General features: G+C 44.2%; 1 pseudogene; it reads right to left on the minus strand.

Moving 5' to 3' along the window:
• Positions 1-1,432: 1,432 nt before the first annotated feature.
• Positions 1,433-22,546, minus strand: LOC130036629 (cytochrome P450 3A12-like; annotated as a pseudogene).
• Between the last annotated feature and the right edge of the window lie 52 nt (positions 22,547-22,598).

Here is a 22,598-nt window from a genome sequence, read left to right on the forward strand (position 1 = left end):
TTAATTAATTTTAAAATGTTCTAAGTCATTTCAGTGCCACCAAGTGGGGAATGTGTTTCTCTATCTACACACTGACACTCATCTTCTGCACAGACATAAAACATGGACTGACACTGGCACCGTCAATTCCCACCTGAACTCATGGTCTCATTCTGTTCCTGTTCCTGTTGCTTCCTTTCAGTCACAGCCATGAAAATCTGGCCTCATCTTTGCTATGAGGCAGGTTGGGTGCATCCCCGCTATAGGCTGCCCCTCCCCACTTACGGCTGCCTCTCTCGCCCTCCTTTGCTCTCCATCTGTCCATAGCACTGGCCACTCTCGCCAGGATGTCCTCTTGCGTGGACCCCAACTGCCTCACGTGAGATCCCCCCCTCGTGGGACCATCCTCCCACCCAAATGCACTCCAGCTTGAGCCACTGTTGCCCCCTGCTCTGTCTCTGTCTGCCCCCACAGTGAATGACTGCCCACCTTATGGTGTCAGTCTGAATTATCCAGGAAGGGAAGGGAAGGCAAAGGAGAGAGAGATGGAGGAAGAAGGAAGGATGGAGGGGAAGGAAGGGAAGGAGCAGAAAGAAATAGCAAAGAACTCTCACCTGCTGGGACCACCTCAGATCAATGAGAGCTTCAGCCCTGGGGCCCAACCACAGACTTACAAACCTTTCATGACTCAAGTTTATTATGTTTAAATTTGGGAAATTAAGGATGGAGCACAAAGAGGTAAGAGAAGTTGTTATTGGCCTTTCTATATATCAGGGAGATGTGATTTTTAAAATATCCAATTAAAATTTAAAAAATGTGTGTGTCTCAGGTAATTGTTACAAAATATGTGGGTATTGAGGCTAGAGTAATAGTACAATGGGGAGGGTGTTTGCTTTGCATGCAGCTAAGCTGGGTTTGATCCCCAGTATCCCATAGGGCCCCCCAAGTACCACCAGAAATAATTCCTGAGTGTAGAGCCAGGAGTAACCCCTGAGCATCGCCAGGCATGATCCGAATTGCGGGGAAAAAATTTAAAGATATAGAAATAAGCTATAATTATATATTATAGCAGTGAAAAATGTCTCAGTGGATTATTCTCACTTAACTTAATACCAAGTTTGAGTTCTGAAAAAGGTTCCACCTAATGATGTGGATTAAAAACAGAATCATGGACACCTGCTGGCTCATTTCTGTGACTTCTCTCTAGTGGACACAGAAAATTCTAGAAAAAGATGTTTGCTGACTTGCTAAATATTCTACATAAAACCTGCTATCACTCCTACAGACAGAACAATATTTTTGTGTTCATCAATGGTTTGTTTTGTTTTTATAATAACTCTTGTGTCATTTTTGCTGAGTCTCCTCCTTTAGATCACTTAGACCATGTGACTCTCAATAGACAGCCATGAGTGAACACAAGCGCTAATAGACCCACCAAGTGCAGTCAGCTAAGTCAGTTTCATTACTAGGATTTATTTACAAATTCAAGTGGACACTCTTGTTCTGGGATGCAGGTTTCTGGAAGAACAAAGTGCCAAGTCAGGTTCCACTCACGATCCTTCATCTGGGCTCAATCTTGAGAATGATGGGTTTCTCTGGTAGAATCAGTCCTTGTGTCCCTAATTTCACGGGAATCTGTAACAATGAAACGATCAAAGGAGAACTGATGAAGGAAGCATGGCCAGCAACAAGAGCAAAACATTGGAGAAAAACATTGAAAACATTGAAAATGATCATTTGCCTTCATTTATATGTATTCTAAAACATGTCAAGGTGGATGAATAAAAGTGTTAATCCATGCATCATTCAACAAAATATCTACTCAGCACCCATTCTGTTAGACTATAGGAAAAACTCACATTGGCTAGTAGTCATTCTTATTGAAATTTCGAATTAAAAGAAAATGCATGGGGCTGGAGCGATAGTACAGCGGGTAGGGCATTTGCCTTGCACGCAGCTAACCAGGGTTCTGTTCCCAGCATCCCGTATGGTCCCCCAAGCACTGCCAGGAGTAATTTCTGAGTGCATGAGCCAGGAGTAACCCCTGTGCATCACTGGGTGTGACCCAAAAGTAAATAAATAAATAAATGTATAAGAAAATGCATTTGGGCTAGAATAATAATACAGCAGGGAGAGCATTTGCCTTGCACACCGCCAACCCAGGTTCGATCCCTGGCATCCCACTTGGTCCCCAAGCACCACAAGGAGCAATTCCTGAGTTTAAAACCAGGAGGAGTTCCTAAACATCACTGGGTGTGACCCAAAAAGCAAACAAACTAACGAACAAACAAACAAAAAACCCAAAATGTTTATAATTTAGGCATTATGGTGACTTTAGTTTTAGGAACTTTTGTTCCTAGACATCTACCCTAGAACGTCATGATGCCAAACATGTGCTATGCTCCTGAACTGAATCCGGCTCTGATGACAAAGCACTGTAAACTGCCACATAATCAGCTTTGTGGTGTCATTTGTGTCACTTGTAAGGTCATGACCCAGTTTTATGACCGGAAGACTTCTCAAAAAAATCTGTTTTGTAACAGCTCCTGAGGCTCAGATGTAGTATAAACACGGAACTTCTGGAGGCTTAAAATCAATGATTAAATTACTCCTTCAGGGTTAATGGGATAAAGCAGGGTCTTATATAAAGCTCCTAAAAATAAGAGTTGGGTCTGGAGCGATAGTAGGGTGCAGACTTGCATGTGGTTGATCCGGATTTGATCCCCGGTATCCCATATGGTCTCCCAAGCACCACCAGAAGTAATTTCTGAGCACAGAACCGGGAGTAACCCCGGAGCATCTCTGAGTGTGTCCCCAAAACAAAATAAATGAATAAAAATAAGTTAAAGACCTTCTTAGGAGGCTAGAAAACACACAAAGCCAAACTGGATGGCTTAATGACAGAGTTTTAAATTTGGTGGTACAAAAGATGCTGCCAGGCATCATGAACTGATGAAGAGGAGAGAATGGGGCTGAAGAATCAAACTAATGCTAGAAGGAGGAGAAGAGATTTCACAGTAGAGGATATTCCTGGCCTGTGGGAATCCTTCACACCTGGCAGAAATGCTTTATATCAATGGGGAGCTTTTAAAGTTAAACTGGGAAAATTATTTTTAAAAATATGAAATTACCTAGGGTTTTTTAATTTCAGATTTGGCAGAGGTGGGAGGCACAACAGGCCATGCTCAGGGGTCACTCCTGTCTCTGGACTCAAGAATTTCTCCTGGCAGTGTTTGGCAGGCCATATAGGATGCCAGGAATCAAACCCAGGTGGGTTGCATGCACAGTTAGCACCCTACCTGCTGTACTATCTCTCCAGCCCCTAGTTTCAGATTTTTAACAAGACTTTAGCCTCTGTTCAAGAGTTTCTGTAAGCTCTGGTGGAGAAGAAGATTGTTCACAAATCACAATATGGTGATTGTTGCCCCCTGTCATTTATGCAGAGCTGCTCTTCCTCCCAGAGAATTTGAAACTGAACTTAAAACTTGACTCAAGTTCCCAGGCTTGTGCATAATCTTGGCACACTAACCAAACAGATGCCAGATGATATACTTCAATTGGGCCTTTGTGAAACCACAAAATAAGCACTTTAGTTCTACAGAGTCTGTTGATGATTCCAAATAAATTGGTTCACCAGTAGAATGTGCTTTTAAAGTAAAAATGATTATATCCATGTAAAAATGTATATATGTATATACATATCATTTAAAACTCTTAATAAATATTATTTATATTAGATAAGTAATATTGTTTATATAAAAAATTCATTAACCTGTGTTTCTTTACAAGGTTTGAAGGTGAAGTTCTGCAGTGTTTTGATGAGAGTAAGTTTCAGATTCACGAGAGCAAACCTCATGCCAATGCAGTTCCAGGGACCATTTCCAAAAGGCATGTAGACATAAGGATTGATTTTGTCCTTGTTCTCCTTACTGAACCTGATGGCAAATGTTGATGAAAATGTTAGTGAAATAAGAAACACACAAGAGCTCCGTGTTGGGGGTTCTCACTGAGATCCCTCAGTCAGTAGCACCCAGGAAACTTTTGAGGGTCACTCCTGAGACATGGCTGTTTTACTATGCGAACTGTAAACACCAGATCTGTTTACCATGACACTCAGGTCAGGATGCACCAAGCTGGCTGCCTTTGAGGAGGGGGATAGCCAGGCTCTACCTTTCAGGACGGAACTTCTCAGGTTCTGTCCACAGTTCCGGGTCTTTATGAAGTACAAAGATGGGCATCATGACCACTGTGCCTTTGGGGATGAGCTGCCCATTGATCTCCACATCTTTCTTACAGACTCTCTCGAGTTGGCCAGCAATTGGATATAATCTGAGCGTTTCATTCACCACCATGTCCAAGGTATTCCATTTGGAGCAGGTCATCATAGGTGGGTGGTGCCTGGGAAGAAATAGATTTGGAAACATGGGGTTCTCGGGTTAATTTTCACCCTATCTTTGTGATACTTTGAAAATGTTAGATGGTTCCACTCACCTTATTGGGGAAAGTGGTATCAATCTTCTGCTGCAATTTCTGCTGGACGTCAGGGTGGATGGCCAGGCAATACATGAGGAATGAGAGAGTGCTGCTGGTGTCTCATAGCCAGCAAAGATAAAGATAATCGATTGGGTCACTAGCTCCATGTCAGTCAAAGCTAAAATTGAAACAAAAGCAGGTCATTGGACAGCACCACTTTTTTGAATGATGCGAATTCCAAATGCAACTCCCAGGTAAGTCTACAACAGTACCTCATGGTGTTTCACTAAAAAAATTTAAAAAAAAATTTTTTTTTAAATTTTTTTAAAAAAATGGGCTGGAGTGATAGCACAGCGGTAGGGCGTTTGCCTTGCATGCAGCCAACATGGCCGACCCGAGTTCGATTCCTCCACCCCTCTCGGAGAGCCCGGCAAGCTACCGAGAGTATCTTGCCCACACGGCAGAGCCTGGCAAGCTCCCTGTGATGTATTCGATATGCCAAACACAGTAACAACAAAAGTCTCCAATGGAAACGTTACTGGGCCCGCTTGAGCAAAAAAAAAAAAAAAAAAAAGAAAAGAAAACTGCTATTTTTTTTTTTTATAATTTATTTCTTTATTGAATCACTGTGGGAAAAGTTACAAAGCTTTCGGGTTTAGGTCTCAGTCATATAAATATCAAACACATTTCCCTTTACCAATACTTATTTTTAACCGCGAACCCCAATAGAACCCCACCTCCCACCCCTCCCAATTCCTGTGAGGCAGTTGAGTTCTAGTTAATACTCTATCTACTTTGACTAGATACATTGTTTCGATAGAAGATGCACAATTATTGTTTAGGGTTTACGACCGCCCCCCCCCCCCCCAATCAGACATGCTGAAACAGCGTTGTGAAATGATTTGCTTTCTACAACTTGGTTTAAGAATAAAATGATGTCGCTATTGCGGCCACGCGGTTTTGGATTTCTGCTATTTTACTTATTAACCCTGGAAGAATTTCTATTAAAAGATAGATAGTTAAGAGATTGGTTTCTGTGCTCTGGAGTTGTGGCCGTGCCGGAGAGCCGCTCGTGGGGGGCAGCTGGCGACCTCGGTCGGGCGTGAAGGATGGCCCAGAACGCCCCCCTTCCCATGAGGCCCCTGCCGCACCCCCCTCCCCCCTCCACCCCCCCCCCCCCCCCCCGCGGCTCAAACCTGCTGTCCACAAGGGTCCCGTGCGGCCGCCATCTTTCTTTCCCGAGAGGATTGGGCGAATGGAGCAACACCCTTTCCCCTCCGGGCAGGCCTGCTGGCGCGGTTTAACACATAGTCCATTTGCTTTTCTGCTCCAAGCGGGTGGCTCTCTGTGCTAAGTCCTTGTGCTCCCGGGGCCGTGGCCGTGCCGGAGAGCCGCTCGTGGGGGGCAGCTGGTGACCTCGGTCGGGCATGAAGGACGGCCCAGAACGCCCCCCTTCCCATGAGGTCCCTGCCGCCCCCCCCCTCCCCCGCGGCTCAAACCTGCTGTCCACAAGGCTCCTGTGTGGCCGCCATCTTTCTTTCCCCAAAACTGCTATGTTTTTATTAGACAAAATAAAGAATATAACACAGATAAGAAAGGTTATTAAAAAAATAAGTAATGGAAAAATCAACTCAAACAGGAGTGATTTGTCCTGTGATATCTATCTTAAATCAGAAGGGCTCAAAAATTGAATCTATGGACCAGAATGATATAACAGTGGGAAGAGTGCTTGCCTTACAAGTAGGCAGCCAGGACTTGATCCTCGGCATCCCACGTGGCCCCTAAGCCCACTAGGAGTGACCCCTGAGTGCAGAGCCAGGGGTAAGCCCTGAGCACTGCTGGGCATGGATCCCAAACAAAAACAAAACAAAATTTATCTGGATCCAGTTTCCTCTCCTCCTCAGTCCTCCATGAATATGTAGGGCTCAGGGGTATAGGAGAATTCTCTGGACCTCCCACTCAATTTTGCTCTGAATCTAGAAGCATTGTAAAAAAAATAGAGACCATGAAAAATATTTTAAAGTGAGGCCAGAGAGATAGTACAGAGGGTAAGGCACTTCCCTTACACATAGCTGATCAGAGTTTTACCCCTAGCATTCCATATTTTCCCTTGAGCATTGCCAGAAGTATTTCCTGAGTGCAGAGCCAGGAGTAACCCCCAACCATCACTCATGTGGCCCTAAACAAAAAATTTAAAGAAGGCCAACACAGGAGTCTTTGTTGCATGTTCAGGTGTGATGAGGGCCTTGATACAAATTGATAATTTGAACTTCAAAATTAAGCCAGAGAATCAATGATGGACAGAGATCACCTGGATACACATGACTAAGGCAACAGAGGACCAAAACCCTCCTGTCCTTTACCACCAACACCGCAGGTGAAGCAATGGTTAACACCCCTAGAGAATCAGCCATTCATAGTCAGCCACATATGCGTATGTCACAACCAAACATTCTAGGAATGATCAAACTGGTGAGGAGAAATTTGAAGAGCACCAGAATATTGGCACAGTCTGAAAAGCATGACCCCTCCACAAGTTCTTTATTAATTGCAAAGTGAGGGTGAAGTGCGGTCGTATTAATTAAAATTACATTTCATACTAGATTGGAACAGAAACACAATTTTAGCCAGGGGTCCTGAGTTAAGATCACCAACATGGGAAAAAACACATTCAGGTGTGATGTGGGCAAATTTACAGCTGGGTTCTGATTCACCACCTGAATCAGAAGCTTGAGAAGTGTCTGTGCACACACACTCCCCTGAGCATCCCAGCATGCTCTACAGAAACACCTGACTTTGCTCCTGGCTCCTGTCCTTTAAGCCCAGACAGAGCCGTGTGTGCCCACTGCCACAACATACTCTGGCCACTGATTCTATATGAATTGGCACCTTTGGATTGGCAGGAATGCATGTTTTCTAGAAAAGTTCAATACATTTGCAGAATCACATCCACCTCCTCCCCTCCCTGCAGAGGGCCCCGGGCACTCTCCTCACTTACCTTTGTGGGTTTCCACTTCCTTGGAATTCTGGGAGTTGAGCATCAGCTGAAGGAGATCCACCCGGTGCTGGAAGCAGAAGGAGACACTTAGGGGAGAGAATTCAATAACAAACCTTTATCCTAGATACAGCTCTGTCCAGCCCAGAAGTCTGAGGAGCACTGCGGAGTTCACAGAGCAGAATACCAACAGTTTGCAGAGGTGGTGGGGAAGGTGCAGAAATTGGACATCTATGCAATCTGCCTTTAACACTATTGTGATTACTGAAAATATGACTTATGTTGTTTTATTTTTTTTAAAAAAACAGGGGCTGGAGCGATAGTACAGCGGGCAGGGCGTTTGCCTTGTATGCAGCCGACCTGGGTTCGATTCCCAGCATCCCTGGTCCCATGAGCACCACTAGGAGTAATTCTTGAGTGCAAAGCCAGGAATAACCCCTGTGCATCACCAGGTGTGAACCAAAAAGACAAAATAAACAAATAAACAGTTCATGGAGAAATCTGACCAATCCATCCAGTTGCTTCTTTGGTCGTTTCTCTCCCAATCCTCAGCTCTCTGGCTTGTCTACACAGACCCTTGGCCAGAGTAGCCCTCCCCCCCCCTCCCCCCCCGTCATCGCTGCTCTCAGGATGAAGCCTGGACTCCAATCCCTCTCTTTCTAGGAGTTCACCACCAGCCTTGGGGTGAGACTCCCCATGTGCCCCTCCCTCTTGGAACCCCACCCCCTCCTCACTGCCATCCTGGGGTGGGCAGCCCTCCCTCCCTCTGCAGAGGGGCTCCTGCTGCCTCAGGCTCAGGAAGGCCAATCTGAGTGAGAAAACTCCTGCCCACACTGACCATCAGAGGTTTCACTAGAACACACCCTACCAGGCAGCCTAAGCCTTCCAAGGGACAACGGGTAAGACTTGGGGCCAATGGGCTGATCAGGTGCTTTGCATGCAGGAGGCCTGGGATCTATTTCCAGCAACACATTCCCTTGGGATTTCCAGGAGAAACCCCCAAGAACTGAATGGAAATAGCCCCTTAGTACTACTTGGTATGCTCCATCCCCCCCACAAAAAATAAAGGGGGGAAAGAGAATGACTTGAAACTGAGATATTTATATATCTAAAGAGCTGAAATAATTAGAATACCAGGAAAATAATATGGAGCAGTAATTTTTGTCCTTAATTCATTTTTCCAAGGGAGATGATAAGATTTTGAATAAAAAATATCAGTGTGATGATATATTAATTGCATGCCCATTACTAGATTTTTACCATCATCTCTGACTCCATTTCTATTTTTCTTTAATGTCCCTTTTCTTAATTTCTCCCCAATGATAGCACTCCCTTGAATACTCACGGTCTCTCCCTACTCAGAAACACTAAAGAGAAGTGCACAAGTCACTAAACTCAGTTTGCAATTCAACAACTTAGCAAGAAAGTGAATAGTCTCGTAAAAACACGCACAGATCTTACCTTCTCTTTATCTTTGAGACGATTTTCTTTCATCCTTTCTATGGATTTTTTGAAAAACATAGTGACACCTCTTGGAAACAGAGAAATATCTGCTAGTTCACTTAATGGTACGAGGAATGGGAATAGTGCTGTAAAGAAAAGAGGGGAAGGAAAGCCCAATGAAGACATGAAATCACACAGGAACAACAACCATATTTTCTACCAATCAGAAGAGTGGCAAAATCACACAGAAGGCTCATCACAAGAGAGTAAACTGTTTCCTTGGAGTAACCAAAGAGACAATTAAATGGCTTGATTTTGTAGCCGTTTTTCAATTGACTAGGATGTCTTCTATACCAGACCATAACTGCGACTTTAATTAACCATGTTGTCAAAAAAACAGTCGTCAGTGAATTGGAGAGGTGCTCAGTGGGCAGAGCTCATACTTTGCATGTAAGGCGTGGGTTCCATCCTCAGCTCTGCACAGTTCCCTCAGCACCACAGAGAGAAACCCCTGAGCACTAAAAAGCAAACAACCCTTATGCACCACCAAACATGGCACCAAACCAGAACAAAAGTAAGAGTAGCCAGGATACAAACAAGAATGTGTATGTCCCTCGACCACAATGAATTAAAATTAGCAATCTATAACAAAAAGAAAACATGGAAAGTCACAATAAGTTAGAATTTGAAAACACACTCCCAGGCAAGAAACTGAAAGGATGTTAATTGAAATTGAAAGGACAGTAGATATAAGGGCCAGGAGGATTGCCCCATAGCTGGAAGCCTGCCTCATGAGTGGAGGGGAGAAGACAGATGGAACAGAGAAGGCATCACTAAGAAAATGATGGCTGGAGGAATCAGTCGGAATGGGAGATGTGTGTCGAAAGTAGATAATGAACCAAACATAAAGACCTCTCAGTGTCTGTATTGCAAACCATAATGCCCCAAAGTAGAGAGTATGGGGAATATTGTCTGCCATGGAGGCAGGGGGAGGGTGGGGAAGGGGGGGTATACTGGGGAGATTGGTGGTTGGGAATGTGCACTGATGGAGGGATGGATGTTTGATTATTGTGTGATTGTAACCCAAACATGAAAGCTTGTAACTTTCTCACGATGATTCAATAAAATTTAAAAATAAAATAATAAATAAATAAAAAAGAAAGGAGGTCTGGGGCCAGAGTGATAGTACAGTGGGGAGGGCGTTTGCACACGACCAAACCCGGATCTGATCCCCGGAATCCCATATAGCCCCCCGAGCACCTCCCAGAATGATTCCTGAGTGCAGTGCCAAGAGAAAACCCTGAGCATCGCCATGTGTGACCAGACAAAGAAATTTTCTCAACAGATTAAGAATGACTAAGATTTCCTCAACCTGGCAAAGGCCATCTATGAGGGAAGGAATGGGGAGAGGGAGGGAGGAGGAAAAGGGAAGAAGGAATAAGTTAAGGACAAATGAAAGACTTCTAAAAATAGTAGCAGACATACTCATTAAGAGCAGGAATGGGTCGAGGAAATTAAATCTCAAGAGCTTCTTGATATTTTCCACAAAGGGATCCTTAGGGTTGTTGAGGGAATTCACGTTTACTCCAAATGATGTGCTGGTGATCACATCCATGCTATAGGCCCCAAATACGCTGGGCAGAGAGGGAAAAAAAAACAGGGGACATGAAATGAATTCCTCTCTATGTCCATATCCAATATGTTCAGCAAGATTCAATTGCGTGTGAATTCCCATGCCCAATAAGACAGGTGAAGTGTCACAACTGTCAAAACCACCTGCTGCAATATCACCCACACTCACAGATGCTTATCCGGCCAAAAGGCAACTGGCTCAAAATCAAATCCAACCCAATTTTCTGTTAAAGGATGAAGACCCCCATTCGCAGTTTGCCTGGACTGGTGCCAGCACTGGACATCAGAGCACCAGAGTGGAGTAGGGAAGGGGGGAAATCAGGCCTCTTCCTAGGGGTGTCCACTGGCCATCCCAGTCTATGCTCACGGCAGGTTCTTCCGCAGCCACATCCCTACTTACTCTTTCAAGTTCACAAACGTCCCCTGATCTGCATCCTTCCTCAGATTCGTCACCAATACATCTCTATACTGGGCAATGACGGGGAACATCTGCACAAAATACATCCACCAAATTAAAGGCAGAGACTCAAGGATGGTTCCCACAACTAGAGTACGTGTCCCCTGGAATGTCAATCTTACATTGTTTCTTTGGGATACAAAGATAAAAGGCCATCAGATTCAGAAGAATAAACCCAGGAAAGGAGACTATGACCTTATCTCCTACTACAGTCACGTCTACAGTCACGTCTGAATTTTTAATTAAAATTCCTCTTATTTTCCTTGGTTCTTACCTCCTTGAGCTTTCCACTGGTGAAGGTTGGAGACAGCAATGATCGTATTCTCTTCCACTGCTCATCCCCAGATACAGAGACAGCATCTTTCATAAATCCCACAGGACCTACGGACTGGAGTCCAAATAAAAACCATTTTTCCTACATCAATATTTAAGGTCTCTGGGGCTGGAGCGATAGCACAGTGGGTAGGGCGTTTGCCTTGCACACAGCCGACCTGGGTTCAATTCCCAGCATCCCATACGATCCCCTGAGCACTGCCAGGAGTAATTCCTGAATGCAGAGCCAGAAATAACCCCTGTGCATCGCTTGGTGTGGCCCAAAAAGAAAAAAATATTGAAGGTCTCAATAGGCATTGAACATTTGTCAAATCACCATCAGTCATTCAACGAATAATTGGTGATGATCTACATATGTTCAGATCTTTTTCTCAAAGCTTAATAGCTATTCTAAACATTTGTTTCTTAAACTTAGGGTGAAAAATACACAAGACACATTTCCAGCATCCTTTAAAATGACAGGGCCTTTGGATTCAGAGCTATAGTACAGTGGATAGGGCACCAGACCTAGTTTCAATTCCCAGCACCTCATATGGACCCCTGAGCACCGCCAGGAGTGATCCCTGAGAGCAGAGCCCTGAGAACCACCACATGTGACACTGACTCCACAATCACAGGTGGTCCCCAAGCACTGCCACGAGTGATCCCTGAGCACCATGAGGTGTGATCCCCAAAGCCAAAATAATAACAATCACTGTCACTGTCTTCCCATTGTTCATCGATTTGCTCGAGCAGGCCCAGTAACGTCTCCATTGGTGACTTTGTTGTTACTGTGTTTGGCAAATTGAATACATCACGGGTAGCTTGCCAGGCTCTGCCGTGCGGGTGAGATACTCTCGGTAGCTTGCCAGGCTCTCCGAGAGGGGCAGAGGAATCGAACTCGGGTCGGCCATGTTGGCTGTGTGCAAGGCAAATGCCCTACCACTGGGCTGGAGCAATAACAATAGTAAGAGTCAAAATATGATGGTCCATATGACAAAGTGTTAGTTGTCAAAGATTGATGCAATCTATGCTCATCACAGTCAGTGCTTAATATGACAACCAAAAAAAATGTATTGTTTTGTTTTGGGATCACATCCAGTCATGCTCAGGTGTTACTCCTGCCTCTGCGGAGGACCACATAGGATGCCAGTGATGGAACCTAGGTCAGCCACGTGCATGCAGCTATGAGAAAAGATAAAATCATGCAACTTGCTTCAAAGAGCTCAGAATTTGGAGGCCATTTAAGCAAACAAGTCAGAAGAAGAGGGACAGATACCCCATGGCCTTATTCATCTGTAGTATGTAGAAAAATAAACGGACAGGACCAAGCAATAACAAACCCTTGGCCTTGGACACAAAGCAGAGGATTCCTAAGAGAAGACAGGGGAGGATACGGGTAACTAGAAATTATACTGAGACGTGGGCCAAGGTTCTTGGGTACTCTGGTGTTGGTGAGGTATGATAACTGTTAACATCAAAACCATAAACGTTATGGGGGGCAGTAATGATAGGACAGCGAGTAGGTGCTTGCCTTTCACGTGGACAATCCAGGAGTAATTCCTGAGTGCAAAGCCAAGAGCATCCCCGGGTGTGGGATAAAGACACCCCAAAAATACTAATCATGAAATTTTATACTATTGTCAACATGCTATAGAAACTATAATAATAAAAACAAATAAATTAAATAGTCTGACAAATAAATTAAACTGTCCCACGGTCAGTATCCTGCTTGAATAGTGAACTGCAGTTATTAGCAAGAGGTTATTAGCATTGGGTGAATTAAGGGTACATGACCTGGAACAAGAAGCCATCTGCGGGGTAACTTCCTGTGATTCTCTAAGCATGTCAAAACTATACATTTAGGCGTCCTCTGAACCCGGGAGACAAAACTGATCTGCGCCTCTCTGCCTCTCTCTTTCCGCCGCCCAAGCCGAGCTGTGGTCTCTCTTCCATAATCCCCAGGTCAGTTTTGGCGCCGTTTCTCAGACCTGGGACTTGGTTTGCAACGTGCAAGCCCCGGAGGCGTCCCCTGGACCCCAGGAGACAAAGCTGATCTGTGCCTCTCTGCCTCTCCCTTTCCGCCGCCCAAGCCGAGCTGGTCTCTTCTCCCCACCCAGTCTTTACTCCCCCGGCACACACCAGGTATCCGTGGGGGTGTGGCCACTGTAGAAGTGGGCGCGGCTTTTAAAAAGTGGGCGTGGTCTAATTTTTGGCCCTGGGTAGTTTACTCAAATCAAGAAATCTCACCCCTACACCTACACAACAACATGAAGAAATAACGCAAACCCCCACCACAGGGAGACCATGAGGAAATAACTCCAGAAACCTCACTAAGTGCTAGTCACCTTAGGGACCTCTCTGACAAGGAATTCAGATATGAAGTCATTAAGATGTTCAATTAACTCGATGAAACAGTCAGACAGATATCCGCTAAATTGAAAGACTACATGAAAGAAATAATCGATCGCACAATCAACAAAATATAGCAAGAAATGGAGCAGAAATTGGAAAGCTTCGCACAGAAATGGCACGGATCACAGATTCCATAGATGAAGTCAAAAACTCACTCTCTGCCCTCAAAAAATAGAATGACCACAGCTGAGGAAAGAATCAGTGACCTGGAAGATCAGCTGCACCAAGCCAACACGCAACAACAAACAGTGGCAAACGACCTCAAAATAGCTCTACAGAGAATCAGAGTCCTACGAGACGATTCCAAAAGAAACAAAATTAGAATCATTGGACTACCAGAAGCCCAGGGAAACAATCCCAATGAAAAAACCACGCTTAAACAAATCATCGCTAAGAAATTCCCAGAGTTCCACAATACAGCCATTCAGATTCAAGAAGCCCGAAGGGTGCCAGCTAAAAGAGACCCTAACAGAAACACTCCAAGACATATTATAGTTAGAATGACTGATGCTGCCGATAGAGACACAATACTGCAAGCAGCAAGGGCAAAAAAGGAAATCACATACAAAGGAGCACCCCTGAGATTCACAGCAGACCTATCAGAGGAAACCCTACAAGCCTAAAGGCAGTGGCGAGATATAGTCAAAAAACTCACTGAAATGAATGCTTCACCGAGAATACTCTATCCGGCTAACCTCTCACTCAAAATCGAGGGAACGCTACACTATTTTCTAGATAAACAGCAGCTCAGAAACTTCATAGACTCAAAACCAAACCTAAAACAAGGCCTAAAGGGGCTACTATAAGACAAGACAAACCCTACAACCACAACACACCCACACAGAAACATGACACAAACCCCCATAACCATACTCTCTCTCAATGTCAATGGTCTAAATTCATCATTTAAGAGACACAGAGTGGCAAAATGGATACAGAGACAGAACCCAACATTTTGCTGCCTACAAGAAACTCATCTCAACACTCAGAGCAAACACAGACTCAAAGTCAAAGGATGGAAAACAATCCTGCAAGCAAACAGCTCCTGCAAAAATGCTGGGGTGGCCATACTAGTATCCGGCAACATTAATTTCACCTTGAAAAAGACTAGAAGGGACAGTGAAGGCTATTTTCTCTTCATCAAGGGATACGTACAACAGGAAGAAATCACACTCTTAAATGTATACGGACATAATGAGGGAACAGCTAAATATTTAAAACAACTGCTAACAGATTTTAAGGAGGACATTACGAGCAACACAATAGTACTTGGAGACTTCAATATTGCCCTATTACCTCTGGACAGATCAACAAGAACAAAACTCAGCAAGGAATCATTGGATTTGAAATAAGAAATAGAAAAAAGAGGGCTTATAGACCTTTACAGGGATTTACAACCCAAAAAGAAAGAATACACATTCTTCTCCAGTGCGCACGGAACATTTTCCAAAATAGACCATGTGCTAGGACACAAAACATACCTCAACAGAATCAGGAAGATAGAGATAGTATCAGCCATCTTTTCAGACCATGAAGCACTGAGGATAGAAGTGAGTCACACACAGACACGGAGAATCAAATCAAACACCTGAAAATTAAACAACTCGATGCTGAACAACGAGTGGGTCACGAATGAAGTCAAGGACGAAATCAAAAGATACTTGGAAACAAATGAGAATGAAGACACGAGCTACCAGAACCTATGGGATGCAGCGAAAGCCATATTAAGGGGAAAATTTGTAGCTCTGCAAGCATATCTTAGGTCTGTAGAAACGATGCACATAAACAACTTGACCTCACAGCTCAAGACCCTAGAAAATGATCAACAGAAAGAGCCTTAATCAGGCAGAAGGAAAGAGATCATAAAACTTAGAGCAGAAATCAATGACATGGAAACCAAAGAAAGAATCCGAAAGATCAATGAAACCAAGAGTTGGTTCTTCCAGAAAATAAACAAGATAGATAAACCACTAGCAACACTCAAAAAGAAACAGAGAGAGAGAACCCTAATAAACCGAATCAGAAATGAGAAGGGGGATATCACAACAGAAACCAAAGAAATCCAAAAGATCATCAGAGACTACTTTGAAAGTCTGTATGCCACGAAACAAGAGAACCTAGAAGAAATGGACAAATTCCTGGACTCCCATAATCTCCCAAAGTTGAATCAAGAAGATCTTGAGAATCTGAATAGACCTATTAACATCAACGAAATAGGAACTGCAATCAAATGTCTTCCCAAAAACAAAAGCCCGGGCCCAGATGGATTCACTAGCTAATTTTTCCAAACATTTAAAGAGGACCTGCTGCCAGTCCTTCTCAAGCATTTTCAGGAATTGAAAAAACGGAAACTCTCCCAAACAGTTTCTATGAAGCCCATATCTCTCTAATACCAAAAGGAAACAAAGACACCACGAGAAAAGAAGAAAACTACAGGCCGATATCCCTGGTGAACATGGATGTGAAGATTCTCAACAAAATACTAGCAAATAGAATTCAACTACTCATCAAAAAGATCATACACCATGACCAAGTAGGATTCATCCCGGGGATGCAAGACTGATTTAACACTCGGAAATCAATCAGCATAATCCACCATATCAACAAAAGAAAAGATACAAATCATATGATCATATCAATAGATGTAGAGAAAGCATTCGACAAGATCCAGCACCCATTTATGATGAAAACCCTAGCCAAAATGGGGATAGAGGGGACTTTTCTCAATATAGTTAAAGCCATCTACCACAAGCCTACAGCAAGCATCATCCTCAGTGGTGAAAAACTGAGAGCCTTCCCTCTAAGATCAGGGACGAGATAAGAATGTCCACTCTCTTCACTGCTGTTCAATATAGTGCTAGAAGTACTTGCAATAGCGATTAGGCAAGAAAAAGATATTAGGGGCATCCTGGTAGGAAAGGAAGAAATCAAGCTCTCACTATTCGCAGATGATATGATACTATACCTAGAAAATCCTAAAACTTCTACCAAGAAACTTCTAGAAACAATAGGCTTGTATAGTAAAGTGGCAGGCTATAAAATCAATACCCAAAAGTCCATGGCTTTCCTATATGCAAATAGTGAAAGAGAAGAAAGTGACATGAAGAAAACAATCCCATTCACAATTGCGCCCCAGAAAATCAAGTACCTAGGAATTACCTTAACTAAGGAAGTAAAGGACCTGTACAAAGAAAACTACAAAATGCTACTTCAGGAAATAAAAGAGGATACGAGGAAATGGAAAAATATCCCCTGTTCATGGATCGGGAGAACTAACATTGTCAAAATGGCAATACTTCCCAAAACACTGTGTAAATTCAATGCAATTCCTATTAGGATACCCATGACATTCTTCAAAGAAGTGGAGTAAACACTCCTGAAATTTATATGGAACAATAAGCCCCCACGAATAGCTAAAGCAATTCTTGGGAAAAAGAAAATGGGAGGAATCAACCTCCTTAACTTCAAACTCTACTACAAGGCAGTAATAATTAAAACAGCATGGTACTGGAACAAAGGCAGAGCTGTAGACCAATGGAACAGGGTTGAATATACTGACATCTCCCCCCAAGCATACAAGCATCTAATCTTCGATAAGGGGGCAAGAAAAGTGAAGTGGAGCAGGGAAAGCCTCTTTAACAAATTATGCTGGCAAAACTGGATGGCTACATGCAAAAAAATGGACTCAGATCTCTGCCTAATTCCATGTACAAAAGTAAGATCTAAGTGGGTTAAAGACCTCAACATCAGACCGGAATCTATAAGGTACATTGAGGAAAAAGTTGGTAAAACCCTTCATGACATAAAAGTTAACGGTGTCTTCAAAGATGTCACACCACTGGCCAAGCAAGTAAAAACAGAGATAGACAAATGGGACTATCTTAAACTAAGAAGCTTCTGCACCTCAATAGAAACAGTGGCCAAAATACAAAGACAGTCTACAGAATGGGAAAGGATATTTGCCAACTACACATCTGATAAGGGGTTAATTTTAAGGATATACAAAGTAGTGGTTCAACTCCACAAAAAGAAAACATTCAACCCCATCAAAAAATGGGGAGATGAAATGAATAGAAACTTTCACAAAGAAGAAATCCGAATGGCTAAAAGGCACATGAGAAAATGTTCCACATCATTAATCATCAGGGAGATGCAGATCAAAACCACAATGAGATATCACTTCACACCACAGAGACTGGCCCATATCCATAAGAACAAAAGCAACCGGTGCTGGCGCGGATGTGGTGAGAAAGGGACACTCCTTCACTATTGGTGGGAATGCCGATTGGTTCAGCCCTTTTGGAAAACAGTATGGACGATTCTCAAAAAATTAGAAATTGAGCTCCCATTTGATCCAGCAATACCACTCCTCGGAATATATCCCAGAGAAGCAAAAAAGTATAGTCGAAGTGACATCTGCAATTGTCTGTTCATTGCAGCACTCTTTACAATAGCCAGAATCTGGAAAAAACCTGAGTGCCTGAGAACAGATGACTGGTTAAAGAAACTTTGGTACATTTACACAATGGAGTACTATGTAGCTGTTAGAAAAGACAAAGTCACGAAATTTACATACAAGTGGTACTACATGCAAAGTATTATGTTAAGCGAAATGACTCAGAATGAAAGGGATAGGCATAGAAAGATTGCATTTATCTGGGGAACATCAAGTAACAAAATAGGAAACTAACACCAAAGAATGGTTGAGAATACCAGGAATTTTACTTCATGACTTGGAGGCCAACCACACATACTAGGGGAAAAGGGAGCTCAGATAAAGAGGGGAACACCAAATAAAGGTGTTGGGAGGATCCTCCCAGGATGGGAGAAGCATGCTGAAAATAGGCTATAGACCAAACATGATTGCCACTCAATGTTTCTTTTGCAAACCACAACACCCAAAAGGAGAGAGAGAAGAGAGGGGAATGCCCTGCCACAGAGACAGGGTGGGATGAGGGGGTGAGGGGTGGGAGGAATACTGGGATCCGTGGTGGTGGGAAATGGGCACTGGTGGAGGGATGGGTGTTTGATCATTGTATAATTGAAACCCAAGCACAAAAATGTGTAAGTCTGCAACTGTACCTCATGATGTCTCACTATTAAAAAATTTTATAATAAAAAAACTATACATTTAGTCAGTAAATTAATGGGAGCAGGGAGCATGCTTACCCGCCGGTGTGTGAAGAGAGAATAACATTCTTTCACTAGGATTGTCTTGATCATGTCTGGGTCAGTAACAGCCAACACGGTCTGTCGACCTTCATAAATCCTGTGCTGGGAAAAAAAAAACTGATTACACTTAACATGCCTGTTTCTCTAGCCTGAGCCCAACTCTCATCCTGAGTTCACAGAATCCAAATTGCTAATGATGTAGCTTAGAAAGAACTTTTGGGCTTTGCCAAATCTAGGATGTGTGTACATAAAAGTGTTACAGTGTTATGTGCGTACATACATACAGCCCCTGGTCAGGAATAACTCCTGAGCATTGCCGGACGTGACCTATAAAACTAATATGTGTGCATGTGTGTCTATATATATAAAATATTCCTATATAAATATATGTATTCCTTCCCTTGGAGTTATTTTGATATGTAAATCTCTAGTACCTTCAGGCTCTATACTGCTCACCTGGAAGTGAAGCCCCCTATAGGACACAAGCTGATACTTTATAGGTGACACCCCCATACCCCATCTCCTGGGTCAAAAAACCTGTTAATACATATGGCCACCAGCGTGTAGTGACAATGATCATAATGACATAGACTTGCATCTTATTTGCCTCTATAAATCATCTGCATAGGCTAGAACAAATGAAAGGGTTTCACCTGCTCTTTCTGGCACATCCCATGGGACTGTCTCTGTGGGTCTATGACAGTTAGAGCTGAAAAGATTGACAATTGCTCCTGCCAATTTTACATCACTTGTGCCCCGTTGGAAAGTCTGACTGGTCTCTTTAGCTCCATAAACTCATCCTCGTCCTAGGATATTTTCACGACTTTGACAGACATTCTAGGTTTAGAGCTGTAGGCCCATGAATCTGCCTTTGTAACAAATTCTCCAGTACATGAGAACTGTTATCCAAAGAGAGAACTGGAGTCCAGGATGAAAGAGTGATTCCATCCTTGCTGTACGGGTGTGCCAGCTCAGCAGAGAGCCCTGAGGTTTCTAAGGTCTTGGGGATGAAGAGGGGTGGGGACATAGAAACTCCATCTGCTCTGAAGGTCATGACCCAGGACCCCTTTGCTAACCAGAGGCCACAGCCCTCTGGGTCAGGGCGGTGCCAAGTCAGCAACACTGTGTGATCATTAACGAAAGTCTTGACCTCAACTGTTCTTAAACATCCAGGTCCACAGAGAAGGAAAATACACCCGAGAAAACTAATTTCCAATTCCATTTGTGTGTCAACCCAGCCCTTTCCCAAAGGATATGGCAAATTCAAAGTTGAAATAAATTGAGGATCTGGGGTTTTCACTCAGCCGTGGGAGCGGGTGTTTCTGATCACATGTTAGAAGGATGTGAATCAGAGGCACTGGTGTGTTTAAGGGGACTGAGGAAGGACAAACAGATAAGAGGGGGAACAGAAGGCACCCACCGAAAATGACATTAGAGGCCCAGCCTGCCAATATGGGGAGCCCAGTAACAGCCTGTCACTCTGCCTCAAGACCAAGTAGGAGACTAGAGGGACAGCCCCAGGTGACCTGGAGCTCCCCAACAGTCTCCACTCCTCTGCTCACGGGGTCTCAGCCCCAGACACACTTCCAGAATACTCACCCCCACATCTTCCCATACTTCTGAAAACATTTCATGTCAAAGTCCCAAAAACCCTGTGACAAGAAACAAACTTGTATGAGTCGTGGAAAGCAGTGCTGTGCCCTGGCCTTTCCCTGCCAGGCTCCTGTCAGCCTTGTCTCCCCCCTGCAGGCCCGCCCAGCCCTGTTTTTTTTCCCTTTATTTTATTTTTTTTTAAAGTTGTAGATTTACAATTTTTTGTGCTTTGGTTTCAATTATACAATGATCAGATACCCATCCCTCCACCAGTGCCCATTTTCCACCACCATGGATAATATCCCTCCCACCCCCATCCCCCCATCCCCCCTGTCTCTGTGGCAGGGCAATCCCCTGTGTTCTCTCTCTCCTTTTGGGTGTTGTGGTCTGCAAAAGAGGCATTGAGTGACAAACATGTTCAGTCCATAGTCTACTTTCGACATGCATCTCCCCTCCTGGGAGGATCCTCCAAACATCCTTTATTTGGTGCTCCCTTCTCTATCTGAACTGCCCTTTCCTCTAGGATACCCGGCTGGCCTCTAAGTTATGGAGTAATCCTCCTGGTGCTGATCTCAGCTATTCTTGGGTATTAATCTCATACTTTGTTACTTTATATCCCCCAGATGAATGCAATCTTTCTATGTCTATCCCTCTCTTTCTGACTCATTTCGCTTAGCATGATACTTTCCATATTGTACCACTTGTATGTAAATTTCATGACTTCATCTTTTCTAACAGCTACATAGTACTCCATTGTGTAGATGTACCAAAGTTTCTTTAACCAGTCATCTGTTTCCAATTGTGAACCTCTTGAAATAGCCCAGTGGCCCACAGGGGTCTATACAGCCCCTGGCCAGAAACACTTCTTAAAATAATTGAGCAAGTCTGTAAAGAGAACAGGGCCAGCCCAGGGTAAGCAGCCCTGTAGCTCAAGGAGGCCCTTACTCAGAGGCATCCTGGGGGAAGCGGAGAATACAGAGGAGACGTTTGAGAGGGAGCACCAGTCAGTCTGGAATGTTCTGTGAATCTGTAGGTATCTGATGGCCTGCCTCCCCTCCACCTCCCAACTCCCTGTCAGACTTTGACTGCATTTGGAAATCCTAGTTTGTGGGCAGGAGTGCTAGGACAGTGCGTGAGGCATTGGCCTGGTGTGTGGCTGGCCCCAGTTCAGTCTCAGCACCACACAAGCCCCACCAGGAGTGAGCCTCTGAGTGCAGAGCTTGGGGCAAACCCTGGGCCCACCTAGGTGTGGTCTAAACACAGCTACAACAACAACAAAAAAAAGGTTTTCATCTGAAAAATTAAAATCCTCCTTTAGGATGGGAGAGATAGCTCGAGGTTCTGGGCACACACCTGGAATATAGGATATCCCGGTTTCATCCCCTGCACTGCCAGGAGTAACCCCTGAGCATTGAGCCTAGAGTAGCCTCTGAGCACTGCTGAATGTGGCTCTAAAACATAAATTAATTAAAAGAATTGCCAAGCGGCGAAGGAGCCAAAGCCCACGGATGCGCATCGCCTTGTCACAGTGACCCCGGTCAACTCCTGAGCGTAGCCCAGAGGCGCCTCCTTTGAAGGCAGAGAAGTGAGACTGAAAGATCATCCTATTCTCAGACCCCCAGAGGACCCGCAGGGGTGAGGCCTGCAAGGCCAGCAGTTCCGGGAAGTCCAAGACATGGTTACAGTCCTGCAGGGGCACTTGGACTGCTGATGACTGAAATGCAAAGAACATGCTCCCCATGGAAGTTTGGGTGCAGTGGACAATGGGGATCCAGGCCCTGGACCCACACTTCTCCCCAGAACTAAAGACAGGACGCCAAACCCAAGGCCACCTCTGGTGACCGCAGGGGCCTGGAGGAAACCTGGCTAAGACACTGTTTCCAGAAAGCGTGACACCCCACAACTTCCTCCAGAGGGCACCTCTGACACGGGCTAAGCCAGGCCAGCAGCCCTGAGAACAGACGATGGAGCTCAAAGCACACTCACATGGAGGTAGGCCAGAACTGTTCCCAAAAGGGGCAGCGGTCTGGGTCCTGGAATTCCCAGCTTCTTAAAAGTTCTATGTGTGTAGGTCCCATATCTACAAGGGAAAGAGAAGGTGAACTGTGAAACTGGGCTGATCAGTTG

The sequence above is a fragment of the Sorex fumeus genome, unplaced genomic scaffold (assembly GCF_029834395.1).
Source record: "Sorex fumeus unplaced genomic scaffold, SorFum_2.1 ptg000064l, whole genome shotgun sequence".
Taxonomy (NCBI): Eukaryota; Metazoa; Chordata; class Mammalia; order Eulipotyphla; family Soricidae; genus Sorex; species Sorex fumeus.